Consider the following 13,465-nt stretch of genomic DNA (forward strand, 5'->3'; position numbering starts at 1 on the left):
TACATAGCAGGTCAACAGCTGTCCCTCCTTCAGTATTCTTAACCTCCATAATAATGTGATATTATGAGACGCTATAAGGCCATCGCCTATGCATTTAAATTCCATAATCATCACAGATACTAACGGGGACAGGGTTGAACTGAGGCTGCTGGAGCTGTTATATAGTAGTGTTGTGTCACAATAACTTTGCAAAAGGTATTAACATCATACTGTATAGTGAAGACAAGTTAAATATTTAATAGCACTTAAAATGCATGTAAATAAGGGTATGGGAAGTACTTCTTACAATACAATACAATACAATTTATTTTTGTATAGCCCAAAATCACACAAGAAGTGCCGCAATGGGCTTTAACAGGCCCTGCCTCTTGACAGCCCCCCAGCCTTGACTCTCTAAGAAGACAAGGAAAAACTCCCAAAACAAAAAAACCCTTGTAGGAAAAAATGGAAGAAACCTTGGGAAAGGCAGTTCAAAGAGAGACCCCTTTCCAGGTAGGTTGGGCATGCAGTGGGTGTCAAAAGAATGGAGTCAATACAATACAATACACCGAACAGAACAAATCCTCAATACAGTACAAAAATTAAAATTTTAGAAGTACGGAGCAGAATTTAACAGTAGATGATATCACATAAGAAGATTTGGATATATTTAGAGTCCTGGAGACCTCATCCATCAAGCTGCCTCCCCCATTTGGCCATTCTATGGCTGAAACAGTGCTGGGCCAGCCAATCCGATGAAAGGACCCCTCTTTCCCACGATTCCTGCGATCCTCCATCAGGGATGACTTTACCTTAGGCAGGCAAAACAACTTGACAGGTTGACCGTGGCACCAAGTGCCACATTTGAGTACAGAGAAGAGAAACAGAATAGGTGAGGGTTAGTATCCAATTATAACTATCATGTTACTTATGTTCTAGTGCTAATGACTAACAACAGAGATGCAGTCTGTACAGTTAATCAGCAGCTCTAGTCAGGATATGCTAAACTGAAATAGTGAGTCTTCAGCCGGGATTTAAAAGCTGAGACCAAAGAGGCATCTCTTATAGTAGCAGGCAGACCACTTCACAGTTTAGGGGCCCTGTAACTAAAAGCTCAACCTCCCATTGTTATTTTATTAATCCTTGGAATCATAAGCAGCCCAGCATCTTGAGATCTTAATGTGCGCTCAGGTTTGTAAGTCATGATAAGTTCCGACCTTGGCCATTTAATGTTTTATATGCTAAAAGGAGGATTTTGAAATCTGCCCTAAACTTAACCGGGAGCCAGTGTAAGGATTTAAGAACTGGAGTTATGTGTTTGTATTTTCCTGTTCTTGTAATAATTCTTGCAATTCTTGCTATTTTTTACATAGCTAGCCCATTACTACAAATAAGCAATTTCCATGTTTATGTGTGTTGGCAAGTTTGGCTTGCCCACATAAGCACCAGGCATCCTGTTTATATACTATACTAGCAAAATACCCGCGCTTCGCAGCGGAGAAGTAGTGTGTTAAAGAGGTTATGAAAAAGTAAAGGAAACATTTTAAAAATAACGTAACATGATTGTCAATGTAATTGTGTTGTCATTGTTATGAGTGTTGCTGTCATATATATATATATATATATATATATATATATACACACATATATTGTATATATACATACATATACACATACATATACACATATACTATATATATACACATATATTATATATATATATATATATAATATAATATATGTGTATATATATATATATATACATAAACACATATATTATATATATATATATATATATATATATATATATATATATATATACACATACAGATATATTATATATATATATTATATATATATATATATACATACATATACACATATATAATATATATACTGTATATATATAATATATATATGTGTATATATTATATATATATATATATATATATATATATATGTATATATATATATATACACATACACATATATTATATATATTATATATATATATATATATATATATATACACACATATACAGATATATTATATATATATATATATACATATATTATATATACATATACACATATATTTTATTTATATATATATATATATATATATACACATACATACATAGATATACACACATACATGCACTTACAATAACATAGAAATCAATATAAACAACATTAACATCATTATCATATGAGAATATGAAGTAATATATAAGAAGCACATTTCATATAAATATAAATTATTAAACAGTAAAATCTTCTTCTATAATTTGCTACCGTGGCTATTCGTTTGTCTGTCCAGGATTTTAAATCACCTGTAGCTCGCAAACCGTTTCACCTATTGACTTGAAATCTGGTACACATATAGTACGTCACGTCTGCTATCCACTTTATGGGTGATGATTGTATTACTCTTTTTATCTTTATTTTATTTTATTGTAGAATCAACTCCTATCTGCGCACACCAGGGTGGCCGTGGGCGGATGCATATGGTGTATTCACTCCATGTTATCGTGCATTGCGCTGTCACTGGTATTTTGATAAAAGAATTTGAACAACATATAAGAAGCGTATAAATTATTAAACAGTAAAACATTAACATTTAAGAAGTAAAGTTACATTGAGTACTACTGCAGTGCCTCATTTACTCATTTATTATACCTCATTTTTTCTTTGCCCATTACATGCTTAAATGTATACATTTTTTGGTGTACCTACCCGAGAACACGCGACATATAACCGACCGTGGGAGAAGCATGGATTTTAAACACGCATTGAGTTCATCTGCTGGTCTCCCTCGTGGAATAACTGGTAATGTCTGACTAAAATCTACAGCGAGTAAAACGACATTACCTCCAATTTTTTTTTTTACGATCTCTGAGATCTTGCTTTTTTCGGTTCAAGGCTTCATAAGCTCTTTTATGTTCCATGGTGTACTTATCCCAAACCATCATCTTTGAATGTTGCAAGACTTTCGCCTTGTATGTAGATCGGGGTAATTACATTCATTGCATTCCTAGTCTGAATCACAATCTGATTGTATGGGTGGTTACCTGGCAGGCAACGCTTATGCTTGGTCATCAAGTCGTCTAACATCCGCTACGTGCCCTCTTTTAATTGCGAGAAGCAGATATATATAGCCAAATTCTCGTGCTTTGTTGCGGCGAAGTACTGCTTTTAATTTTTTATTAAGAAGAAAAGAAAACCTTTTTAAACGGATCGAAAATATACCAATAACAATTTGTTAAGGATCTGTTTTTTTGTGAACCTCCCTTTTCACAGCTGTCGCGCTACGGCGTGTGTTTTGTTTATTTGACAGTATGTAGATCGTGGTAATTACATTCATGGCATTCGTTTTATGAATCAAAATCTGATTGTATGGGTGGTTACCTGCCAGGTCACGCTTGTGGTTTGTCAGCAAGTCGCCTTACGTCCGCCACGTGCCCTCTTTCTGTTCCCAGAAGCAGATCATAGAATGGTTTTAATAGTTTACTTTCAAATAATGCAAAGAGTATGCGACACGTGTTTCTCCCTAATTCTGGGCTCATCAGGCGTACACACTCACTGCATCCCCTCTCGGGAATCGAATCTCTATCGTCATCGCCAGAGTTGAACCCCCTAACATTGCGGTCAGCAAGTCGGCTAACATCCGCCATGTGCCGTCTTTCAGTTGCGAGAAGCAGATCATAGAATGGTTGAAATTGTTTACTTTCAAATTATGCAAAGAGTACGCGTCACGTGTTTCGCCCTAATTCTGTGCTCTTCATGCGTACACACTCATTGCATCCCCTCTCGGGAATCAAATCTTGAACGTCAGCGCCAGAGGTGAAGCCCCTAACGTTGCGCTACGGCGTGTGGTTCGTTTATACCTCGTGTCTTCTCATTAAACTTTTATCTCGCGAATATGTTATTGCAATCCGCAGCGGGAGCGTTTCTATAAACTTAATTTAAACTTACGTTTTACACCGTGCTTTTTTCCCTTATGAAGATGCTTGTATGCTTCACTTGCTCGCTTCTTATTGTTTCGCTCCCTTCTCATTTGTTTAATGAATTTTTTGTTCTTCGCTGTTTGCGGCTCTTCCTTCATTTCTCCCTACTGCGTTCTTTTATCTCGCGAATATGTTATTGCAATCCGCAGCGGGAGCGTTTCTATAAACTTAATTTAAACTTACGTTTTACACCGTGCTTTGTTTCCCTTATGAAGATGCTTGTATGCTTCACTCGCTCGCTTCTTATTGTTTCGCTCCCTTCTCAATTGTTTAATGAATTTTTTGTTTTTCGCTGTTTGCGGCTCCTCCTTCATTTCTCCCTACTGCGTTCACAGTCTTTTCACGTGATTACGTGGAAGGCGTGATGACGTGACACTCAACTCCTCATCTCACGGCCATCGAGCTGCCGTCCATTACAGTATATTGTGAAAAAAGAGGTTCCAGTTATGACCATTACGCGTTGAATTTCGAAATGAAACCTGCCTAACTTTTGTAAGTAAGCTGTAAGGAATCAGCCTTCCACCTACACGGGAAGTTGCAGAATTAGTGATGAGTGAGTCAGTCAGTCAGTGAGTCAGTGAGGGCTTTGCCTTTTATTAATTAGTATAGATATGTACTTGTTGACTGTTAGGGATTGCAGCTGCTGGTCTAGGCTGCACGTTGGGCCACAATATTTATTGACAGTTGCCTTGTTCGTGCTAAGAGTATCTGACATTCATCTTGGCATCTCCTGATTATATCCATATATTGTGATAATTCTGATTTGGAAAAGACCTCACAATTACAGTTGATTTGTCTTTGACCACGAATTATTTTACTCCTTAGGCTTTTGACTTCTGCTGCTCAAATGTAACATCAGCCATTCAGCAACATTAAAAGATATTTTATTACATTTGTTTTTAACTTGGTCCATAGTATTATGACCCACTTGTCACAAACACATTCTGCATTACAGCCTTACAGATAAAAAATTAGAGGGGGCTCAAGAAGAAGAGAAGATTTTTAAAATAATTTCATTAGAATTGTGTACCTTCCCTGTCAAAATGATGCTCCTTCCACTAAAAAGGACCACTAACTGTCCGGAATAGCTTCCTTGTACTATATATAAGAAAAGGCAGAAAAGCAAGAAAAGATTCTGTGAAAATAAGTAAAGCAGAAATCAAGTTACATTTTTCTTAATGAGAGGAATAATAACATGAAAAAAATGGTGTCAGTTTAAATCTGTAAAAATGGCATATTTTATGCTGGAAAGTACAAAATTTGCATGCAGAGCATCTGTTTCTATATGCTTACAACTGACTATGCTAAAGCCACAAATGTCCAAAGTTCAGGTCAATTCTAAACAAGCCCAAACAGAAAGTTGCAATTAAAACAGTAAGCTTCTCCTAGAGTTATACATTATTCATGTCTACTGAACAACTCTCTAACACAATTAAAGTTTCACTTCTAAAAATTTGGTTTTGTCTCATTCTATAGACTTTGCCTTCAGTTATATAAAATTCCTACCCATTTTTCAATGTACATTATAATAAAACATTAAGGTCTCTGTGTGTGCCCTTTCCTTTAGACTCTAGAGCAATATGATTGCTCAGTATGGCTTTGGTATCACTGGTCGGGTTTACTTTGGTGGCATGTTTGAAAGAGAAAGTGTGAGTCTTAGACAGAAAACGAAGAAAAATAACATAGGAGGCACACTGGGAGAGTCTCCTTCAAGGACAGGAAGTATAAAAGCAGACAGGATTCAAGAAAGGTGACAATCAGGCCATATGGAAACGTGCTCCAGAGAGGGTGTGCTGGTGAAGAGACATTCAGGCACATGCAAATACAGAGGAAAGATGCTGAAGGTACACGTAGGGCAAGAGATAACAAATATTTTTTAATTGTTCTTTTAGCTGTCTTTGACAGGTAGCATGGGTAGTATTCTATAATCTCCAAATGGACTCCTTTGAGAAAGGAGAAAGGCAAAGCTGGTGCAATGAAGACAGAGTAAGCAAACATTCCATTCACTGGCTGAGCTAAAACATTCTACCAAGAAAACCAGAGACATCTGCAGTTAAAGGGAGCATGGAATAGTTTGACATCTTGAATCAACATGAATCAACCCAGTATTACTTTTTGGTCAGAGAATCCATCTTGTCCAGTGACCACATATGATAGAGTATACAATCACTAATATGAAAGTCAGTCCCAGAGACAATCAACAGGTTTTTTTCCCAGCTTTTCAAATTATATGCACCAGTCACTGGTCATACTGTAGGAATAAAAAGATGAATTTTAACTTTTTTTTTTAACTTGCCCACACAGCAACAATCATAATAACATGGGATTAACTCAATTAATCAACTATGTGTCTTGCCTTTGGCAATGCCGGTAATTGATTAAATAATTTGACAAGGCTCCTACTTTTTTACCTTTTTTTTTCTCTGTTGTAGGAAGTGAGTCTCTGGCCATTAGACTTATATCACGGGAATTGGAGCACACTCATTTTAAGAAAAATAATCATACAATTTATTGATAAACCCAAGGATTATAAAGCTATAACTACATACTGTATATATATATTCATATACAAGACATGACGCAGACAGACAAGATAGACAAACACATAGTATTAGAAGCTGGCTCTTTATTAGTTATTTAGAGTTCTAATTAATCTAGGCACAGATAAATACTTTTATGATATCAGGTCTTTAAAGGTGATGTCGAGTGTTGTGCGGAGATGTGGCTTTGTTGATGCTTCAGGATGAAGTGGAGGATTCTTCTTGTGGTGTAGTCCACTCTTTGTCTTTGGGAAATAAACTTTATTTTTTAGTACACAGCACTTATTTCAGCTAAGCCCTTTGCTGTGTCATCTGCAACTTCATAGGGAAAAGAATTACTCTTTCTGGCACAAGAGCTTAGTTTCTGAAGTTCCCTTCTTGAAGTCATACCTGCTTCTCAGGCCTTTTCAGACTGGGTTCAATGCATGGCTTGGCAGAATGCATCTCGGTTTGCAGCTCCTCAAAGAGGCAGTGGCTCATCAGTTTTCCTGTTGCAGAGAAAGAGGTTGTTTCAGATATATTTTGGACAATGTGCCCAGGAGTGACTCTCAGAGTCATCAGAGTTCCCTTGAGAGAGCCACCTGAGGCTGCCAGAGAGTATTGGAGAGAATCTTCTGGCTGGTGTTAAAAGTTTTAAGGGAATGTATAACTTTCAGTTATAATATCAGTGTTTCCTCATGGGTGAGTTCTTCTGTCTACCAGAGTTGTTATTTGTGGATTTACAGCTCATTATTCTTGTTTGAGTCAATTTTGCACTTTCTGGCACAGAGAGGGGCTTCTGCAAAGATGCCAGTTCAACTCTGATTTACACCTTTGTTATCACATGAAGTCCAGTCAGATCCTGGAAGAAGCTGGAGTTTGTGCACTTAGTTTGGAATGTAATATGGGAAGATGCAACTTTGTCCTACAATAGTGAATCCCTACATCTGTTTCATTTATGTATAAGACTTGCAGAAGCTTGTGCTCAATAGGTTTATGATCAGGGAAGAAGGGTGTACAAGTAGACAGGTAGGTACAATGAAATATTCCCTTTGTGAAGACTTGAGGGATCAGTCCCGACCGTGACCAAGTGTCCTTCGGGTAAATGATTAAAATAAGCTTTGTTGAAAACAAAGAGTACTGGGTGGGTCAGTGATCATTCTATTTGGTCAACACAACACTTTTTTGCATCCAACACTGACAATGAGTTTAAGTTTTAATCTACTGTGCAGGGCAAAGTGTCTATTGTTGGTGTTATATGAAAACCAACAAGAAGCATCATCTTAATGGCAGTATACAGTGCAATTAAAGGGTGAATATACTGTAATCTCAAGGGAAACACAGACTTCCCCAAAAATCAATGGCTGCTGTAAGTAAATGGGAAATTCCGTCAATTAAAATATGAATTATTACACATGAAGATTATTTCATGCATTGCATGGTTAAGTGTAAAGCAGAAAATAATAACACCTTATAATAAACAAATTGTCAGTGGTGGGTGCAGTGCTCCAAATATTGTCATTTAGGAACATTCATGCCTAACTGCTAGGTAACACAAAGTGCGGACGTAAAACTTAAAAGTAATACCTAAATCTCACAATATGACAAATGCTTTGACGTAGAAACTCATCCTGTTCAATTTAAACATCAGGTAATTCAACTTTATATGAATTGGAGTCAGAAAATGAAAAAAGACAAAACAAAAAAATTTAACTTAACACGTGGTAGCATGTTATTTGTTATTTTGTTAATTTTACTTATTACAGTTTGCACTGGTGCAAGAAATTGGAAGATGCATACTTAACATTCTGCGGTGGGTTGGCACCCTGCCCGGGATTGGTTCCTGCCTTGTGCCCTGTGTTGGCTGGGATTGGCTCCAGCAGACCCCCGTGACCCTGTGTTTGGATTCAGCGGGTTGGAAAATGGATGGATGGATGGATACTTAACATTACTTTCACAGTCTAAAGCCCACGGTGGTACAAGAAGGAGTGACATGCAAGCCTCATATACTCTCAGTTTGTCTCACACATGGCAGCACAAGAGGAAGAAAGAAACAATTCTCCCATACTTTTTCTTTATCTTTCCCATCTTTGTGTGCAGTGGTGCAAGAAAAAAATGAGATAAGAGCCTTATTCTCTCACACACTGACTGGGATGCATGCACAAAAGAGCAAGATATTCTCTCTGCAGCTCTTCTGCACTCTGACTTCATCTCAACCACAACGATGTGAAAAGAAGTGAGATGTACTTCACCCATACTACCGCTCTTTCTCACTCATTTCATGTAAGTGTGACACCCACTTAAAGTGTGGTCACAGAAAAATAAATAAGTAATAATGTGTATTACTAGAATTATATATGTGGATAGCAGTTTACTGTTATTATGTTTTAAAAGAAAAGAAGATCCATCCATCCATCCATTTTCCAACCCGCTGAATCCAAACACAGGGTCACGGGGGTCTGCTGGAGCCAATCTTGTTATTATTATGTGTTATAATGGTACACTAGAAACCAAAGTCAAAGTTGGATATAACAGTGTCTTTTTGCCCTGACTTTGTTTTATAATGATGTACAGTAGGTCCAAGCAAACTCCCAGTAAAAATTATCTGAAGCAGTTGTATGTGTAAGACTATTTCTAAATAAGGATTGCAAACATGTAAATAAATAAAAAAAACATTCCTGAAGAGAGGTCAGAGATGAATAACACAACTGTTTTAATATTGTCTATTTTCCCTCTTCCTTTCAATTTATTATAGGCATATGAAGTCTGTTTGCAGGGACCTATAACATTTAACTCCCATCAAAGTGTGTTTTTTTTTGTCATTTTTGACATATATAAGGTGTAATGTCAGTCTCTTTTGTAGTCTTTAACAAGTAGTCTTACTCACCTGTAAAATAACATTACTGTACACACATACATTGTATTTAATTCTATTTAATTTTTTTTTGTATTGGAGACTACTGACATATACGTATAGTGTACATATTGTATAAAGGCAAAACTAAGTTACTGTTTACACATGAATAAGCATTTGAAATCCCTGTATCTTGCCTGCTTTTATCTAGGCTAAACAAGCAATTGCAGTGGCCAGTGTGTAAAATGGATTTTTATCTTTGTCTTGGTTGTCTGTACACTAACTAATTAACACTGTATACAGTACTAGTTTCAGAAATATGTCTGTGATTTCATCCATTAAATACTGCATTTTAATGTAATATATACAAAATACATTATTGTATTTTTACTTTTTTTTAATTTAAAGTCAAATAAGCAAAACTTGAAAAGGTCCCCATTATTAGTAAATAGATGGAGTGGATGCACATTTTTGGTTTTCAGCACATTCTTTCCCAAGAATATGCAGACACATTTGCCATTCCATAACATTATTATGGAAATGAGTTAATAAAAACATTTTATACCCACTAATAATAAAACATAGCTGTAATTATTTACTGTAGATATTGTATGAATGCAAACTGTTAATAACAAAATATAGATATCAGGAACAGTTATTCCATGTGTAAGTGTGGATTTCAAGTTTCTATTTTTTCATATTAAAATAATTGAATACAATATTTTTTTTCTTAAAGTGTATTCAGATATAATACTAATACAGTATAAAATACTATGTAGATGCTGACATAATGAGATTGCACTACTTTCAGTTTTTTGAAATCTGAAGGTCATTCTCCAAGCTAAAGATTAATACAGTAATGCAACATTCATGGTAAAAGTAATTTTGTACCGATTCCTGATGTACAGTGTATGATGAACAATTAAATTTCTTTCCTACTCAATCAAAATAAAAATGAACTCTCTACAGATTATAGACTGTTCAAAGTGACTGTAATAAAAAAATCCAAGGCTGTATTGACTTATTTTAAAAAGATGGATTACTGTTATCTCCTGGCCTGAAGCCACTCCTATATTTCTATGGCCTATCTAATCAATTATTTTTTATACCACAATTCTCAGACGGCAAAATAAATGAATGCACAGAATTTAAAAAAAATAATCCAGTAGTATTACATCACAAAACACCATGCAAATATAAATATAAATGCAGATGCTGATATTTATCATAATATGGCATTTGTCATGCAATGGAGCTACAATGAGCAAGGGCACAGCACAGATTGCACAAGGTAGTCTAATGTCTTACACAAAAAACAAAAAAGAGATGGAGACCCATAATGACAAGGGAACATAATGTGGAGGCAAGTGCAGAAGAACAAATATGGCCTACCTGTGAATAATAGACCCTGTCATTAGTAGTATTCTTGTAGAGGAACAGGGACAGCGTGTGTTTATGGTGAAATGGTGTGATCCAGTAGCAGATGATTACTTATTCAAGACGCTTATTTCTAAATCTGCACATATACACAATTTACACTTGTTCATTAATACATAAATTAGTATATTTTTTGCTACTAACATAAAAAGGAATATTACATGTGTGGACACTAGAGGGCACTGTTGCTCATCAAACCCAACACAACAGACACAGGGCACAAGTTAAAAGTACAAAGAAGTTATTTATTTTCAGGAAACTCTTCCCCAGAGCGTTTTCCCACCACCACAGCCACAAGTAAACAACAGGCACAGCACAGCATTATTCTTCTTTCTCTTCTCTTTCTCCTCCGCTCCTCCCAGCAAGCATCATCCACCTTCCACCCGACTCTGGCTCATCCCGGTGTGGTCAGTCAAGTTGTCTTATATTGGCCAATGTGGAAGTGCTTCTGCTCTTCCGCCCACGTGGTCTGCAAGCACTTCCAGGTTAGGTGGAAGCCTCATTCCACATGGCTCTTCCTCTTTCACAGTACCCTCTGGTGGCACCCTGGTACAAAACAGGGCTGAGATATAGAACTCCAAGTTCCATGGTGCCCTGTGGGAATCCGGGGCACTACTGCAATCCAGGGGAGCTGCCATCTAGCGTTTTGGGGGAGGCATTGCACTAAAACAGCCGCCTTCCCCTGTCCTTCCATCTCTTGGGCATCCCTTACATGTGATAGTTCCAATAATTGATGTATCATATTAACAACTGTTCTAAGCAAAATATATGGGTTGTTTATATTTTCATTTATTAATTTGGAGTAACAGACAGAGAGTTTGTTATACTGTTTAATACTCAAGTTCTATTCAGACCAGTAAATTTGTAATTTTGTCATTCTCACATTTATTCCTTAGGATTTGGAATTTCACTGTAAGAGGCCATGAGACATGTTAAACAAAGATTAATTTATTTTAATCTTAACAAAATTTTAAGAATTAATAATTCTCAAAATCACATTTCCCAAATTATTTTGTGCTTTCTTTTTGCCACTGTCTGGCCACTCATTCTCCATTCCAGAGAGCTTTCATCCACTTTCTCCCAATTGTATAGTCTTTTAAACCCCACTTACAATACCTTTCAGATTAATTGGGATGCAAAGTGTCTTTTACACCTTGGATCTGCAGCATCCCCAAGTGAAGATCTGTTCTTAAAGAATCAGGCACACATGTGTTATCCTCTGCTTTGTATCATCAAGCTGCATGGCCCTATATATTTTGAAGATAGGGATAGGCCTCTCTGAAGACAAAACTCTTTCAATGGGTATTGTACTCCAAGTCCCAAGGGCACTGATAGTGTTACCACCCAATTAACACCATAAAATCAATGAAGATTTTGCTGCCAGAACACTTTGAGTGTATCTTATATATTTTGTCCTGCTGATCACAAGAAATATTTTTAATTTTTCCTATCATGTGCCATTTTATTGCAATCATTTAATGTTGTGATTTCATCTCATAGGTATACATATATAGTACAACAATTCATACTGGACCATCTGTGAAAGTAAAAGTAGTAGTACTGTTACTAAGGCAGCTCAAATATACTAAGTACTGATTCTTAATTTACGAATGGGACAGCCATGCTAAAAAGACTCATTACATTAAAAAGAACTGGCCACTCTGTAAGTATCTGGTTCCAGGTGAGATAAATATGGCATATAAACCACTTGTCAGCTCAACAAAGATATTTTTGTCTAATCTTCATATAAAAGTTGGACTGATGAAAAACTGAAAGAAATCAATGTACAATAAAGGTAAAGTACTTCAATTTTTGAGGCAGATGTTGCCACAAATAACTGTTGCCAAGATTAAGGAAGGCATTTGAACTGGTCCACAAATCAAACATGTCATTAAATGAAAAGTAACTGCAGAGCGCCAAACTACATCCAACTGTTTGACAACATGCTTCAAGCATACAAAACCATGAAAGTTACTAATGATCAATTTTTGCATTCACATTTTAACTTCTTCCCTGCTAATCTTGGTTCAGCCAGTGAAGAACATAGTGAAATGTTTCACCGGGATATTGCAACAATGGCAAGTGTAATCCATCAATGCTGGTTGACTGCTGTTGGACACTGAAACAAGAAGCATCACTGAGTACAAACAAAAATCAGCATCAAAACATTTTAGCTCAATTGAACTAATACAATGTGTCACCTTCATTAAGTGATTATACGTAATATTATAATGTTTCTCCAAATTTCTATGTGATACAGCTAATCTGTATATTTGTGTCGAGCTTATAGCTTTCTTTCACAATTACCAAAATTTTTTCAGGAAGCAAAACATTTGAAAAAATATGTTCTCCAGGGATATTACAGAGACTCCTTCACTAAACTCCAACATAATTACAAGAAATGTGTGCTCTTACTGTATGTAACTCTGCTACTCAGCTACTAGCACATATTAAAGGAAGCAAAACATGCCTGAAAATCACATTCTTTTATCTCATTGGCTTTGCTAATTGTCTGATTATTTCACAGAACAAAAACACAAAATAGGTGATGGAAGTACAAAACACTGAATCGTCTGAGAAAATAACACAAGTTTTAGTACTGATTTAATCTTTTTTAAATAATTAGCTGTTAAGGTACAGAAATGCAACACATCAGTATTCTCACAGCA

This window comes from Erpetoichthys calabaricus, chromosome 2 (assembly GCF_900747795.2).
Source record: "Erpetoichthys calabaricus chromosome 2, fErpCal1.3, whole genome shotgun sequence".
Classification (NCBI taxonomy): Eukaryota; Metazoa; Chordata; class Cladistia; order Polypteriformes; family Polypteridae; genus Erpetoichthys; species Erpetoichthys calabaricus.